The 16,252-nt window shown below is 61.0% G+C and overlaps 1 pseudogene; it reads right to left on the reverse strand.

The window, feature by feature from the left end:
• Positions 1–1,002: 1,002 nt before the first annotated feature.
• Positions 1,003–16,252, reverse strand: part of LOC132440354 (maestro heat-like repeat family member 5) — a 39,696-nt pseudogene continuing 24,446 nt past the window's right edge.

Genomic DNA, 16,252 nt, shown 5'->3' on the forward strand with positions numbered 1-16,252 from the left:
CTGACGAGGGGCAGGGGGCCTTGTTTGGCAGGGCCTCGAGGGATGGGGCTTGTGGAGGTGTCGAGGCTGGGGATGTGGCCAAGGCGCTCCAGGTGGAAGCTCTGTCTGGGCGGAGTGGGGAGGGTCAGGAAGGGCACGGGGGGTGGTGGTGGGGGAAAGCAGGGGGCAGGCTGGGCTGGGCTGGACCTCCTGTTGGAGGGCGGCCGGCTGGGGTCCCGAGAGAGACACCCTGGGGGGAGGCCCTAGGGAGGACTCCGGCGAGGGAGGGTCTCACAGGCAGGGAAAGGGCCCACCTGCCCATTGCACAAGTGGAAAGACCAAGACTGGGGGGGGGGAAGGACCTCCTGAAGGTCAGGTGGGTCTCCAGGGGCTCCCTGGGAGTCGGGGGACCCTTTCTAGACTCGGCCCTCCAAGGGGTCTTGGAGGAAGGTCTTACTACCTATTTTACAGATGGGACAGCTGAGACTCAGAGAGCTGAGACCCTCGCCTAAGGCCACACAGCTCATCCAGGATGGGCCAGGCCCACCAGGAAGGTCTGCCTCTGGGCCAGGCTGGTTCCGCTGCCAACCCCGGGTGCCAGCCCTGACTGGATTCAGGAGGCTAGAGATGGGGGTGGAGAGAGACCTTGAGTCGCAGGAGCTGAGGGAGACCAGCCACGGGGCCTCTTGCCCACCGTCAGCACTGCCCGTGACTACGGAGCTCTAAACCAGAGACAAGCTGAATGCCGTTGGAGTGCCTCGGTGAATGGCTGCACTCAGCAGTGAGCCCCGAGGCCCAAGGCCGCCCTGGGAGTGCCCTCCCAGCGCCCAGGACACTGGCAGGCCATGGCTTGGGCTCTGGCCAAGGGGAGCCCACCTGATCTCCATGAGGGGAGGGGTTGTCATTTGCAGGGCGCTGCACAGACTTCCCAGTTTGTCTCTGGGGGACACGGTCTCCCCGGCCTCACCCAGGCCTGTCAGTGTCCCCTGGGGCTTGCCTGGTTCCCCTGGGGACCCACGGAATGGTGGGCAGGCAGCGTACAGGTGTGACACATCTTTGTTGAATCTAGATCTTTCCTTCAAATGGAAAAATGTTATGCAGCCAAGCGCTGTGTGGACAGAGCAGGGCTGCCTGACACGGTGGGCCCGGGGCTGGGGGTGGGTGAGCAGGAAGGTGAGGGAGGACGGCTGGACGTCAGCGCGCTCCGGCTGCCACCTGCTGAAGGAAGGAGGACTGCCTGGTGGCAGGTTCTTGGATGCTGGGCTCTGGGTCATTCTTAAGATCCTCAAAAGCTCCAGGAGAGGAGGGAGAAGTCAGAGGTGCCCCCTGCGGTCCGTCTGCCCACAGCCCCGCCCTGACAGGGCAGCGCCCTCGTTCCCACCTGGGGTGCGGGGGGCAGGTTGGCACCCAGACCCCACCTCCTGGGCCTTCCGGGCCTGGGTGCTCCCCTTCCCCACCCCCTCTCAGCCCCGCGTGACCATCTGGGACACGGCCTGGGGGTGGTGGCAGATGGTATAACCTGTGTGACAGCCAGGAGCACGCTGGCCGGTGGAAGGGGCTCGGACCCGCTCCTGACCCTCTGAGGCCTCGCCCCCTCGCCGCCTTTCCTCTTGCCAGTGGCCCTCGAGCTCCAGCTGCAGTGGCGAGGCAGGCGCCGGGCGGGCGGGTGAGCTCAGGGCGCTCAGGCGGGGCAGGCCCGGGGGTCCGCGAGCCCGGCCCCGCTCACCCACGAAGAGCGCTGCCCAGGTCTCGATGTGCCGACGGCGGCTGTGCAGGCAGCCGAGGGCCTGTGCCAAGGGGGTGCTGAGCCCCTCCTGGCTGCGGCTCATCTGGGTAGCACGCCTGTCACTCGCTGGGGCCAGAGGGCTGGGCCCGCAGAGCATGGACCGGAGCCCCAGCCCCGGGGAGCCCGGCTCCTGGCCCCCCTCCCCTCCCATCCCCCGCTGCGGCCCTGAACCAGGCAGCTCCAGAGGAAGTGGCTGGCGCCGAGGCTCGCCCCCCAGGCCAGCATGCAGGAGAGGGCGTGCCGCAGCCGCACCGCGGTGGAAGGCGAGCTTGGCCTGCTGGGGGGACCGCAGGGGAGGGCCCGGGCTGGGGTAGGGTCTGAGGAAGCCGCAGCGTGGGCGCGGCCCCTCCTGGGCTCCTTCCCGCTGCCTGTGAGGCTGCGCTCAGCCCGCCCACCTCCCTGGCCGTGGCACCAGGCCCCGCTCAGCCCCTATTGGCTGGGACACTGGCCGCTATTGTCCATCTCCCTGGCCTCTGGGAGCTCCAGGAAGGCCAAGCTGCGTCTTAGTGGCCTGGCGTGGGGCACGGGCTGGCACACAGTAGGGCTCAGCCCATATCTCAGCAAGTTCAACGAACAACCTGAGCCCCGACTGCAGGCCAGGCGCTGGGGACACAGCAGTGAGCAGGACAGACAGCATCCTGACCACAGACGGCACGGCCACGTGTTTGCACGTGTGTGTGAGTGCACGTGTGTGCACATGGGGAGGGGCAGGGAAACCAAGGAGGGGGCCAAACCTGTTGCCCCAGGGAGCACCCCCTGCCATCTACAGACCCCCAGTCCCCTGCCCCCTGCTACCCGTGGGTCCCCAGCCCCGCCAAGGCGAAGGCCCATCGGGAGGCACTGACTGTGACGACAGCCCGGCAGCTGTCCTTCAGGTGCAGGAGCAGGGCCACCATGCTCTGGTGCACCTGGGTTCTCAGGCCACTTAGCTTTCTGCCTGTCATTGACGCCACCAGCTCCCCGAACAGTGCCATGGCCGCTGCCTGGACTCCATCCCGCTCCTGCAAGGCAGAGGCTCAGGGCCAGAGCCAGACCTGCCTGGGGCTCCTGACCCTCCGCTCCGTGGTGGGGACGGGGCTCAGTCCCCTCAGCGGGACCCTTTCACCTGGACTCAGGGCTCTCAGGGACAGGGCTCCTGGGGAGGGTCACAGGCCATCCTCAGGGACCTGAAATCGTTTCTCTCTCATGCTCACAATCACATCCTGACAACCCGAGTGTCATGAATGCAGCTGGGGGGGCGGGGCTTATCCCTCTAATTTCCCAGTGAAGGAAAATCTGCCATTGCAAACGTGCTGACAGGTCAGGAAGGTGAAGACAGGTGGGGTTGGAGAGACTGGAGGTCGGCGCTAGTTCAGCCCCATGGAGAGGGGCGAGCGCCACCTGGTGGCCTCCCGGCTGGTCCACCTGCGCCGGTGCACACCCAGGGAGCTGCCCTGGACCTCCACCTCCCTGCCCCAGCTGGACCGTGGCCTGGGGTCCTCCCCGCCTTCGAGGAAGGGAGCGGGGGAGGCACAGGAAGGGCACGAGATGGGGGCACTCGCCCCTCCCTGGGCACACTCACGTCGTTGGAGAAGGAGTGGGCGTTGATGGCGATGCCAAGGCTCTGGGCCTTTGTGCTGTGTGCGCCCAGGCGGTGCAGCACGTCCGTCACGGTGCCCATGACGCGCACCACCACCGGCTCGCTGCTGTGGAAGAAGCCCGTCGAGGATGGGCGGCAGCAGTCCACGGAGCAGGCGTCCCTCGGGGAGGTGGGGACAGTGGGCAGTGGGACCCCTGCCTCTGCACACACCCCGCACCCCAGCCCTGCCGGGTAGACCCAGAGCCAACACAGACTCTGCCCTTCCCAGACCCCCATCCAGGCCTGGGCACCTGCAGTTCCCTGCACCCTGCTGGATCCCGCCCTGGCTCTGCCCATGAGGGAAATGAGCTCCGAGCCCTGGTCTGTCCTCTGGGAGCTGTGGACAGACTGCGGACAGGCTTCTCCTCTCTGAGCCACTGGGGGTCCTCCTGGGGTTAGGGGAGCATTAGCCCCGGGCTAGTTGGCTCCCAGGTCCTTCCTGTCCGGCTCCGTGCTGGCCAGAGGGCCCCCACCAAGTCCTGGAGACCACCCTTCCCTTCCTCCGTCCCACCCTGCCTTTACCCCCATTCCTGGCCTCCCCATGGGTCAGAGAGGGCCTGGGGGGCTGGAGGAGACAAATTTGGTCAGGTGGGCACACACTGAGGTCGCTGGCGACTCACATCCTGGGGAGCTGGGTGCACCAGTGGTGGCTTCTATGTTGCAATGACCATTTCCCATGTTTACGTTACTTCAAAAGAAAAAGCTAAGTTCATTTTCAGCCAATTCTTTCTGCTCCTCTTGTGTGCAGGGTGCTCATGAATTGTCTGGATGGACATGTCAGAAAGGGACATGTCAGCAAATGGATGTTTCCCGCCATCAAGCCCCTTATCGATGACTTGTGCAAACTAGGCTGATTTTACCACCTTTAAGCAAGTTTTAGGCAACTTCATTGGCTTCCTCAGCTGTGTTCAGTTTTACAGTATTAAATTCATTTCAGTGACAAACACTTTCTGAGCACCAACTGGGTGCAGCCAGGGTGCTGGGACCCAGGTCTGGCAGTGGACTGGACGGGCAGAATGGATTCTAACGGGAAGGACCCAAAGTTAAACACACAACATGGCGTGTGTCAGTCAATGACGAGTGGTATGATACAGTAGGGCAGGGGTGGGACCGACTGGGGTGGAGGTACCAGCAGAGGTGGTGGTTACGAAGATTTTTAAAAAATTATTTAATTAATTATGTATTTGTTTGTTTGTTTATTTATTTTTTGGCTGTGCTGCACAGCATGTGGGATCTTAGATCCCCGACCAGAGATCGTATTGAAAAGCGGATTCTTAACCAGTGGACCACCAGGGAAGTCCCTAAAGTTTTAATTTTAAGTAGGATCAGAGCATTTGTTACTGAGAAGGTGACAGCTGAGCAAATTCTTACAAAGAGGTGCTGGAAGAGCTTTCCAGCAGAAGGAGCAGCAAGTGCAAAGGCCCTGAGGCAGGAGCACGCCTGGGTGTTTGTGGGGTTTGTTGATTGGCTGAACGACCTTACTGTTTGGGGCTGGAGCAACTGGACGGGTGGAGCCCCCATCACCTGAGATGGGGGCTGCAGGAGGAGCCTGTTTAGCGTGAGGGGTCCGTTGTGCACAGGTTGAGTTTGAGATGCTGCTAGAATCCAAGCAGTTTGAGGGTCGAGGCTGGAGTTCAGGTCCGCGTTTGGGATACAGGTTTGGGAGCAATTGGCCTATAGGCGGTACATAAAGATTGGAGGATACCACCAAGGGAGCAAGTGTAGACCAAGGAGAACGGCGGGAAGGGGTCCAAGAACAGGAGGAAGAACCGGTGAAGATGACAAGACACCACCTTCGACGTGGGAGGAAAACCAAGTGAGGGAGGGGTCCTGGGGCCAAGCGGACGGAAGGTCACCCAGTCACGTGTGCTGACGGGTCCACTGTGGGGAGGTCACAGGTGACCTGAACGGGAATGGTTTCAGGTCGGCTGTGGGTGGGAGGCATGCTAACTGGAGCGTGTCTGCCTTCCTTCGATGGCCACATTTGCAGCGTTTTCAGTTGAATTATTTCATTAATATGTAGGCATGACATTGGTAGCATCTTCTAAAAGCAAAATAGAATTTCTAACAAGGACGAACATGGCTGGGGGCCGGTCCTGAAAGCAGCACGCAGATTTTCCATGTGATTGTCCCGTGACTGTCGAGTAGCTTTTAACCTAGTTGTCTGGATCCCCTCCCCCGAGGGGAGCAGTGGGATTGGTGGAGGGGGCCCTCCTTCCGCCTGCCGAGCTGGCCCCTTGTTCCCTGGTAAGAGGACCCCTTTGTGGCAGGGGTGGACTTCCCTGGCCTCCTCGCGTGACCACTGGAGCAGGAGTGAGTGATCAACTTGCAGGTCACGCCTCAAGGGGCAGGGTGTGCCTGCTGGCTGGAGTGGGCGTGGTGGTGGCCGCCCAGGCCCTGCAGAGGAGGGCAGCACCCAGAATGGAGCACAGCAAACGAGGAGCCTGCTCCCCTGGGGAGTGCAGAGCAGGACAGCCACAGCGGCGGGAGAGAAATGCACTTCTACCGTGTGTAAGCGGCCGGTTTGTGTCTTTTGCGTGTAGCTACTCTCCGGTCTCCCAGTGCACACACCGGCACCCAGTTAGTGCGATTTGTGTTTGACGGTAGACAGAAGTGGACAGTCCTGCGGGGCCATTTGTTCTCATGGGCCCCAGCGGAGGGGGCCTCTCTGGCGTCCAGGGCAGCGACTGCAGCCCCTCCCTCAGCCCTGGGGCCCACTCCATCCCTGCCCCGTTCAACGTGTCCCCACAGAAGCAGGTCTCCTTGGCCGAGGGGCTCAGGGTGTGTTGTCTCCCCCAGCCCTGCTGTGGCTGCACGCCCCCTCTGGAACCATCCGCCCTCCCTAGCCCTGGCCGTCCTGGTCTGGTAGCCCCCTCTGCTCTGTCTTCTCTGTTCCTGCAGGTCCACACTCAGTGCGGGGTAGAGAGGAAGCACATGGACACTTCCTACTGATTGCCTGTCTGGGAGAACACCTGGGGACAGGTGTCTGGATGGCTGACCACTGACAGAATGAATGAATGAGTGACAAAGCAAACGTGAATAACTGATTGAGTGAAATGAATGAATGAAAGAAATAATAAAAGAATGACTCATAAACGAAGGACCCAAGGAACAAGTGGATGAGTGGATGGATGAGTGGGTGGATGGATGGATGGATGGAGGGATGGAGGGATGAATGGCTGACTTTATGAATGGATGAGTGGGCAGGTAGGTGGATGAGCTGGGGGGCTGTAGGTGGAACGGCCAGACCCCCTAAGGCAGCATTGCGGGCCTTTCCTTCTGCTTCTTTGGTGATGTTCCAGCTGTTCATTCATTATGGGATGTGGGTTGCACGGTGATGGGGGCAATCGGGAGGGAGTGAGGCTGAGTCTGCAATGACCGGGGGTACCCGCCCATACGATTCTCAGGGGAGGCTCCTGTCTGCGGGCCAGCCTTGGGGTGCCACCTGGGGGGCTCCTCCTAGGTGCTTGGAGGTCTGCAGGAGCGTCCGCCTATTCCCGGGTGTGGTGGAGGCAGCGTCCTTCGGGAGTAGACGCTGCACCCCTCCCGCGGCCCCGCCAAGAGGCCGTCACCAGCGCCATTCTGCAAGTGAGGAAACCGAGCCCCAGAAAGGTGATTTTGTGTCCCTAGAGCCGGGATTCCAACCCAGGGGACCTTGTCTGCACCCCGCACACCTGGCCGCTCTGGGGGTTGCTCCAGCCACGGCTCCCCTCACCCTCTTACCTTCTCTGGGTGGAAGAGGATGTTTCCCAGGACCTACAGGCTCCGCACGCAGACCTCAGGGCTGGGGTCCCTGAGGCTTTGGGCCAGCATGGTCAGGGCGGCCTGTTTGGGGAGCACCTCCAGCAGGGCAGGGCTGTAGAGGAACTGGGTGGCCCCCGGGGCAGGCGGGTCAGTCCTGGCATCCTCTCCTAGGGGCCTTCATCTGTGTCTGGGAGCAGGGCTGTAGGACCAGGGCCTGGCAGGCGGTTTGGAGAGGGGCGCTGACCTGCTCCTTCCGGGTATCTTGGTTAATGGGTATTTGAAACCCACCTCCAAGCTGGTTCGATTCTTCAATGTATAGCTGGGGAGACTGAGGCCCAGAGGGGGAAAGGTCCTTGTCTGAGGTCACACAATGAGGCTGGGAGCAGCGTACATCAGCAGCCTGGCTCGTGGGGCCCTTGGGGACAAAGCCCCGTGGAGGGAGGCCCAGACCTTCCTCGAGCGGGGTGGGGTGGGAGAAGCACAGGCTTTGATTGGGGTCTCCTTCTACTCTTTCACTGCCCTTTTGGCTTCACGGTCCCAGGGGTGGGACCTCGAGTCGTCAGGGAGCAGGGTGCGTGGAAAGACAGTCCCCCCAGGCTGCAGGCTGAGGGGGCGCTGGGAGGTGCGGACCCAGCCAGAAGCCCCCGACCGCGGGCCCCAAGGAGCTGGAAGCGGGAAGGAGGGGTGTGAGGGGTTTGTCGGGTAGGTGAGGTCCTGGTGTGGTTCTGGCGGCGGCTGAGGCAGCCGGACGAGGGGCTCAGGCTGTCTCTGAGGGGCTCCCCTCGCCGCACGCAGGTCCCCGTGAGGAGGACGATGGCTGCCTTCCTCCCCCGCTGCTCCTGGCTCTGCAGGCTGGGTAGCAGCTGGGTGATCAGCGCCGCGACTTGCTTGCAGCGGCTCTGCACCATGGCCCTGGGCACAGGCGAAGGGCAGGGGCAGGGCTTGGGCTTGCGGACACAGCCCCGTGTCCCCCTCCCCACACACCCCAACCCAGGGGCCAGGCGGCCAGAGGTGTTGCTGAGCGTGGGTGGGCACATCTCTCTTCGACCGTTTCCTGCTCCCTTTGCACCCACTGGCCGCCCACTGGCTGCCAGGCCCGGGCTGAGCATGGGATGGACAGGGGAGCAGATTTGGCCCTTGTCCCCTAGGAGGCCTCAGGCCGCGGAAGGGGCCGGGGGAAGACGCCTGCATCCTAGGCTTCCAGCGTGTGCGCGTGAGACGGGGGCGGGGCGCCCGTGCTTTCCGTGCCCTGCGTGCGCACGCGTGAGTCCGTGGGGCTGTGCTCGCAGGCAGGCCCTGGAGGTACGGAAGTCCACAGCCTAGCCTTCTGGGCAGGGGTGACCCGGGCAGTCCCCTTCCCCTGGCCCCACCCCGCCCCTACCTGGCGAGGAGGCCCATGCCCTGCGGGTCGGTGTGGGTGGTGGCGAAGAGTCCCAGGCTCCCTGCAGCTCCAGGTGGGCGAAGTCCTGCCAGTGCCCGGTGGCGGGCAGCAGGCTCTTCAGCGCCTCCAGCGACGTGCTGCGGCAGCGCAGAGGGGTCCCCAGCCAGCCTCGCCCTTGGGGAGGGTGCCCAGCCGTCGCAGGTGGAAAGGTGCCTTGTGGTTCCCGTCTGCACTCAGGGCCCGGCAGCACTGGGGCCTCCCGGGGGCAGCTCGTTCCCGGCCTCCTTCAACAGAGATGTCGGGGCGTGGGATGGTGTGCGCCCGGTGGCGGAGCCGGAGACTGGAGGGGGCCTCCTGGGAGGGGCGGGTCCAGGGGGAAGCTCGAGACAGCTTTGGCACATGGTCAGTGTGAGGTGCCCACAGCTGGCTTTCCAGGGCTGGGGCTGAGGGGACAGGGCTGCAGAGAGAGAGCTAGGGGACACCGGGGACAGGTGGTTTCCCCAGTTGCAGGGTGGAGGGGGCCCCAGCAGAGCCTCGATGGACACTGCCGTTTAAAAGTGGAGCTGAGAATGCAGAGGGGTCCCGGCACGGGAGGAGGACAGTGGGGGTGTGTGTCACGGGGGCCCGGAGGAGGGTCCACCTGCAGCTCCCGAGGATGCGGGGAAACCAGGTCCACCGGCCGCATGGTTGCGTGGACTCAAGAAAGAGCTGGACCCGGAGCACGGCGGGACGGGGTGCGGGTCAGGGACCGTGCTGCCCGTGCCCCGTCCGGGTCACACAGCCTGGCCAGGGGCCGCAGAAGCAAAGTGCGGCTAGGCCGCGGGCTCCAGACCTGCACAGTGGTGTCGAGCCATGGGCTCTGGGCTGCCCCGGGCCCTGCAGGCAGTGCACGGGCGGAGGGCCCGGGAATAGCTCGGTGGCCCGTCTCCCTGCCTAGCCACCCCGTGCCTGGTGGTGTCACCTGGACGTGTAAGTGCCCCCAGAGCGAGGCTGTCAGCTTGGACCAGGCACAGCTCTGATCAGATTCGCAAATCCAGATGTGAAGGGATGAAATGCCCTCTGTGAAAGTCCCCAGTGGGGCCGACTCAAATGTCAGCTGGCCTGTCATCTTGCCCCCAAGCCATGCCGCTAAAAAGAGGCTGCGTTTTCCGGGTCATTGGTCTCATCCAGAGTGATGCCGGTTGCAGGAGAAGGCGACTCCGGGCACACTGGCATTTCGTCTGCTCTGTGATGACTCTCGGAAGCTTCTGGTCCTGGGGCACGTTGGGCATCTCCTCTCACGGTCGCTGTGTCCCTGCACCACAGCAGGGCTTCTGGAAAGATGGCGTTTGGCTGATTTGGGCATTCTTGGGACTCCCTTGCTGACTCTCGGGGTGAATAGCATCACTTGTGGGGCCCTAAAGCCTAAGGCCATCCCCAGCCCAGGACCCCGGGCAATGCACAGGGACTCTTGTTGCCTGAAATCCATGCAGCTCCTTGACCGACAGAAGACGGAGGCGCTCGGGTCCGAGCCTGGCCATGCAGGACGCCCCTCCCTTCCTCCTGGGGTGAAGTCGTGCTCTCCTTCAGCCTCGCCCCAGGGATGCCTGGCGCAGAGCGACTCTGAAGGTGAGGGAGGGCGGGCTGCAGGGGTGCAGGGAGCCTGCGGGGTTCACACAGGGCTAGGACTTCCTGTGCACCAGTGCCACGGGACACGGACCGCTGTTGTCCCGGGGGGATGAGGAGATGGAGCGTGGCCCTTTCCTTCCCTCCTGGTGTCCCCCCATCTGACGTGAGCTGCAGGAGGCGGCTCTGTCTTCTCATCTTTGTACGTCGCCCCAGTGCCGACCGGATACTGTCATTTCCGCGGCACGGAGCCCCCTGTGGCTCCCCACTGCTCTGGGGCTGAGCCGTGGGGTCACCTCCTTCCTGTCCCTTCCTCTTTGGGGTACCCCTGCCTGGAAGGCTCTCTGCCCTCCTTTCCCCACCCAGCGAGCTCTAACCATCATTCAGGTCTGTCCTCAGAGGCCGGGTCCTCAGGGAGCCACATGCAGGGGGCGCCCCCCAAGGTCATCCTTTGCAGAGGCTGTGCCTCTCCTTCAGGGCACACTCCAGGGTGTGTCATGCATCACCGGGCTGTCACTTGACCCCACCTGCATTTCCATGGGGCTGAGCTCCTGAGTGCAGGCATGGCTCTCTGGTGACTGAGCACGGTCTGTGACATGGCAAACGCCATCCGTATTCATTAAATAACGAGAGCAGGACACACAGGACGCTTAGCAAGTGTGGGCCAAATAATACATAAGCCGTTAGTCCTTTCTCTCCTCTTTTCGACCAAGAGCTGTGGGGAGCACAGAGTGGGAGGGGGACCGAGGCTGAGGCCAGGGGCCAGGGAAGGAGGCAGGTCCGAGCAGGGCCGTGGGGACTCCAGACCGGGGCAGAGCACCAACCTTCCCGTCTGTCCCTTCCTGCTCAGGAATCCCTGCTCAACCCCTGGGAAGTCACAACCCCCATGGGTCCGAGGAATCAGGAGGTCCTTGGGCCTGAGACCACGGCACCCCAACTGGGCAAATCGAACAGAAGACGTTTGGGCTGGGGTCATGATCTAACCCTTAACTGAGGCCCCAAGTGTTGGTCACTTGCATAGGGTCACCCTAGCATAGAGGCTACCCAGTCCTCTGCGGCGCCTGACCCGCACAACACCTGGGGAGGGACCAACCCCATCGCACAGAAGAAGAAACCAAGACCATGAGATGGAGAGACCAGCTCAGAGTGCTCACAGTGGGGTTAGGAGGAGATCTTAGATCTCAGATCCAGGCCCCAAACAGCGTATCATTATTAACTGCTTATTTGTTCCTTGTCGACTGCCAAAACCCAGGACTACGAACAGTGTTTTAAATAAAAGAGCTTTAAATTAAACTTAAAGCTTTAAGTCGAAAAGAGGACTAATCAGGAAGTGAGAAACAAAAAGAAGCACCCCCGTGCCACAGTGAGAGATGACTGAACATTAATTTTATGTGAGCTTCCTGGCAGCCAGGGCAAGAAGGAAAATATGTTGGATTATACCTATAAGTGGATGAAGGGAGTATCTTTGAAATGAAGAGAAATGAGATGTCCCATTAGAGTTAAAGAGATTCAGCCCATAATGGATGAAACAAGAGGAATGAGAAGTCCTTTGTGGGGCAGGGTGGACATTGCCTGGAGCAGGACCTTGCTGAGAACCAACCAAAGCAGGAAACGTCTCTAAAAGAAGGGGTTTTGTTCATCAGAGATGCAAAGGAAAGGGAGAGTCCCAAGGCAGAGCCGTCCACGCTTGCTCCTTGCCTGGCAGGAAGCCCTGCCAGACCCTCACCTGTTGCTTCCAGGGGCCGGCACAGCTTAGCAGGACGTCAGGAACCTCAGAGGCCCGGGACTGGTCTGACTCTGCCTTGAGACTTGCGTGGCTGCCACAGGTGTCCCGTGCCACCCTCATGCTGCCGGGGGCACCCACAAGACAGTGGGCCTCTTGGTAGTGAGTGCCCAGATTCCTCTTCGGCCCCCGTCCCCCTTGTCGGTACCACCACATCCACCTAGCGTCAGACCTGGGGCCACAGTGACGCGCCTGGGCGGTGCTGCCCTCTGAGGCCCGGGAGCGGCTGCTGACCTCGTCGCTGTCCTTGATGGCTGGCGGACATCACTGCCAATTGGCCTGCTGTGCTCTCGGGCCCCTTGGGGTGGCATCCACATTGCCGTTGTCCTCTGGGCAAGGGGCCCAGTCCCATCCCAGCTCCAGGGAAGGTGTGGGAGATAGACCTGGTCAGTCAGAGCCCCACATGCCCCTGGCCAAGGCAGTTGTTTCAGGGGTGGGCCTGTGAACTAAGCTGGGCCAATTAGAGCCAATAGACATGCCCAGGATGGGAGTCTGTCCTGTGGTTGCTGGGGCCTCGCCCTTCTCTTCCGGGAGGACCCGCCCAGAGAAAAGCCAGGACCTGCGAGGTGGGAGGGGGGAGGGCTGAGGCTGCTGGAGCATCTTGACACAGCTGAGCCTGAGCAGAAGGCCCCCTGGTGCTCCCCGCGAGGTGACAGCCATCCTGTTCTCTGGGGGAGCCCTGTGTGAGACAGACATATGTCCCTGCTCCCCGGAGCCCCCATTATATGGGGCACAGATGACAGCTGTAGCTGGGATGGGCTGGGGGAGAACACAGCAGGGAGGGAGGAGGGCTGCTGTTTTAGAGAAGATGGTTGAGAGACCACAGGAGGTGAGGCTACTGGGGGAAGAGCACCCCAGGAAGAGGGCGCAGCAGCTGCAAAGGTCCTGAGGCAGGAGTGTGCTGGGTTTGAGAAACGGCAGGAAGATGCTGAGGCTGGAGCAGAGGGTGCATGGATGGTAGGGGCTTGTGGCAGGAACTGAGGTCCTGGAGGAGACAGGCACCCAGATGAGGAAGGACCAGTGGGCCACTGGAAGGGTTGGGCCCTTCTCAGAGTTAAAGGGGGAGGAAGCAGGGAGGGTTCTGAGCACAGGCGGGGTCTGACCTGACTTAGGGGTGGAGGGCAGTGGGGGGGTGGTAAGGGGGAGAAGGGGAGGCTGGACCTCATGGGGCGGCGGAGGGAAGCTGATGGACCAGGCAGTTCATCATAGCTTTCTCCTAACCCTCCTGTTTCTGGAAGGAGAACTCTTTAACAGCTTATTAGGGAAGATGCATGCATTTTGCATGGTTGATTTGAATAAAAAAGGAACTTGGTGCACATTCGAATTCAGAAGCAATATGAGAGAAGTGACAGTTTTTTTCAGTGAGTGTCTTGAGGAGAGCTGTTAAAGCTGACAGCTTGTGTGAAGCTCATCATAATACCAACAAATGAAAAGAGGTCGCCCCGTGGCGTTTAAAGGCTCGCTTAATGGATTTCTCCAGATACGCCGCAGTGCAGAGGAAGGCAAGTCCGCCGGCCCGGGCCACGACCCTCCCACAGGGGCCAGTCCACACTGGTCAGGAGGGGGTGGGGGGAGGCTGACAACGGTCCAGCGCATCAGAGCGAAAACGTGCCAGGGTCCGGCGCCCTGTGCAAGGGAACCCGGAGGGCGTCTGCCTGCGGGGCCGAATGGTGGCTGGGCAGGCATCCCTGCCGTCCTATGGGCTCTAGCTCAGCAATGCACAGACATTCTGTGTGGCTCAGAGGAAGCCTCCTCTCCTGCCTCTGGCCTCCTCACCTGGCCTATTCCCGCTCAGCCTTTAGGGCTCGCCCTACAGTCACTTCCTCCTGGAAGCCTGCCGTGGCTGCTTCCTCCTAAGCCTGGGTTTCCTGGGGTCCAGCTCCCCTGGCACCAACCTGGGTCAACTTAGGGGCCATCACTGGTGTGTGCAGAGCTTTTCAGTGTCCTTGTGCCCATTTTGCACGTGAGGAAACTGAGGACTGGAGACAGGATGTGCTCTGATCAGGGCCCTGCCTCGTAACGGGGAGATGGTGCAGGTCAGGCCTGCCTAGTCCCATGGCCTTTCTGCCTGGTTGGGGGGAAGCATGGCCCTGCAAGACTGGGGGAGGCAGGGGGCACCGGGGCTCTCCAGTGTCAGTGACCATGACGGCCCTCTTGTTTTCTTTGCTAGGTGTCTTTGGGCCTGAGTGCTGGGTGGAAGGGGCTGGAGGGGCAGGAGAGACCCTGGAATGATGGGGTGTGGGCGGGGAGGGCATAGTTGGGGGGTTTGATGAGCTGCAACCCCCAGCTTTCAGAGACACCCCAGGGGGGCTGCCCTTGAGCACTGGGGAGGCCACACCAGTCCCATCTGACCCTGGCTGAGTGGGCTCAGAGGACTCTGGGAGATTCCAGAGTGAGGTCACCACCCACCTAGAAGTGGCATCTTTGCAGTGAGAAGGGCCTGGACTCAAATCCCTGCTCTGCCCCGTGCTGGCTGGGTGACCTTGGCCAAGTCACTTCACCTCTCGAGGGCAAAGCTGCCTCGAGGGGCTTAGGTGAGACGGCTCCCCAGGAGCGAGGGTGCACAGAGGGCCAAGGCTTCTATTCTACTCCCTGTGGGTGTCTATCATTCAGTTGGCACCTCTGTACTGGGCACCGTCATGGTCAGGCAACGTCCCAGGGTACTGGGCAGAGACAGAACCAGTAAGAATCCTGGGCGTGACCCCCCTAGGGTTTGACTTGGGCAGCAAACAATGGTGCGTCAGACACTGCCCCACGTGCGTAAAGCAGGGCGGGAGGGGGCACGGCAGGAGGGGGCACGGCAGGAGGACGCATCTGGGTGTCCTCGACTGTAAGCAGGGCAGTCGGGAGGCCTCCGCTAAGAAGGGGGGTGCCTGCGGAGACCTGAGAGCAATGGGAGAGGCTGCAGCTCTGAGATGGTGGCCTGCGTGGTGTGTTCAGGGCCAGTGTGGGCGGCGTGGCCTGAGCAGCGGAGGGCAGGAGGACAGTGAGGTCGTGGGGCAGCGTCACGACTTGTTGGGTGCCGTAAAGGTTTTGACATGGGGGCCACTGGAATGTTTGGAGTGGAGAAGAGACATGATCCGACCTAGTTTTAAAGGGCCACTCTGGCTGCTGGGACGGAGGGGCCGGAAACGGGCCAGGACGCGCAGTGAGAGCTCGTTATGTCTTAACTAGGGTGGTGGTGTCGGCGGCTGGGGGAGATGGAGGCAGGTGGACCGCAGGGCTTCCCAGGGGATGGGCTGAGGGGTGGAGAAGAGAGCCAAGGCGACACCGAGAGCTTTGGCCTGAAGCTGGAGGATGAATCGCCACGTCTGACACAGGAGCTGGCAAGACGAACAGGTGCAGGGCAGGGTCAGGGGGTGGCCTGGACGTGGCAAGTGGATGCCCGTTAGACATCCCCGTGCATCCGGCCAGGGCGAACATTCGGGAGGCGCCTGGGCTTAGGTGATATTTAAACCAGGGGGCCGGAAGTGGCCACCAGGGCAGGGAGTGTAAGTGAAGATGGGGCCTGAGGCTCAGCCCTGTGGCCCCTGCGTTAAGAAGCCAGGGGCACAGGAGGAAGCAGCCAGGAGGCTGTGCAGGAGCGGCTGGGCTTGTGGCGGAGGAGCCAGGTGAGGGTGGGCTCCGGGAGCCAAGTCAGGAAAGTGTTCCCAGCCCAGGAATAAGCCCACGCAGACCTGGTCAATTGATTTACAACAAAGGAGCCAAGAACATGCAATGGGGAAAGGACAGTCTCTTCAACAAATGGTGCTGGGAAAACCGGGCAGCCACGTACGAAAGAATGCAACTGGACCTCTATCTTACAGCACACACAAAAATTAACTCGAAATGGATTCAAGACTTGAATATAAGACCTGAAACCATAAAACTCCTAGAAGAAAACCTAGGCGGTAGCTCCTTGACGTCAGTCTTGGCAATCATTCTTTTGGATCTGACGCCGAAAGCAAAGGCAGCAAAAGCAAAAATCAACAAAGCGAGACAACATCAAACTAAAACGCTTCTGCACAGCAAAGGAAACCATCTACAAAATGAAAAGGCGACCGAGTGAATAGGAGAGAAGATTTGCACATCATATTTATGAAAAGGGGTTAATATTCAAAATACTTGAAGCACACACAACTCAATAGCAAAAACAAACAAACAAAAACTCCCCACACAATCCGATTCAGAAATGGGCAGAGGATCTGAATAGACATTCTTCTAAGGAAGACACACAGGTGGCCAACAGGTATGTGAAAAGATGCTCAACATCACTCACCATGAGGAAAGTGCAAGTCAAAACCACAATGAGGCATCATCTCACACCTATTGTCAAAACGACAAGAACTAACAAGTGTTGAGAAGGATGTGGAGAAA

Source organism: Delphinus delphis, chromosome 17, assembly GCF_949987515.2.
Source record: "Delphinus delphis chromosome 17, mDelDel1.2, whole genome shotgun sequence".
Taxonomy (NCBI): Eukaryota; Metazoa; Chordata; class Mammalia; order Artiodactyla; family Delphinidae; genus Delphinus; species Delphinus delphis.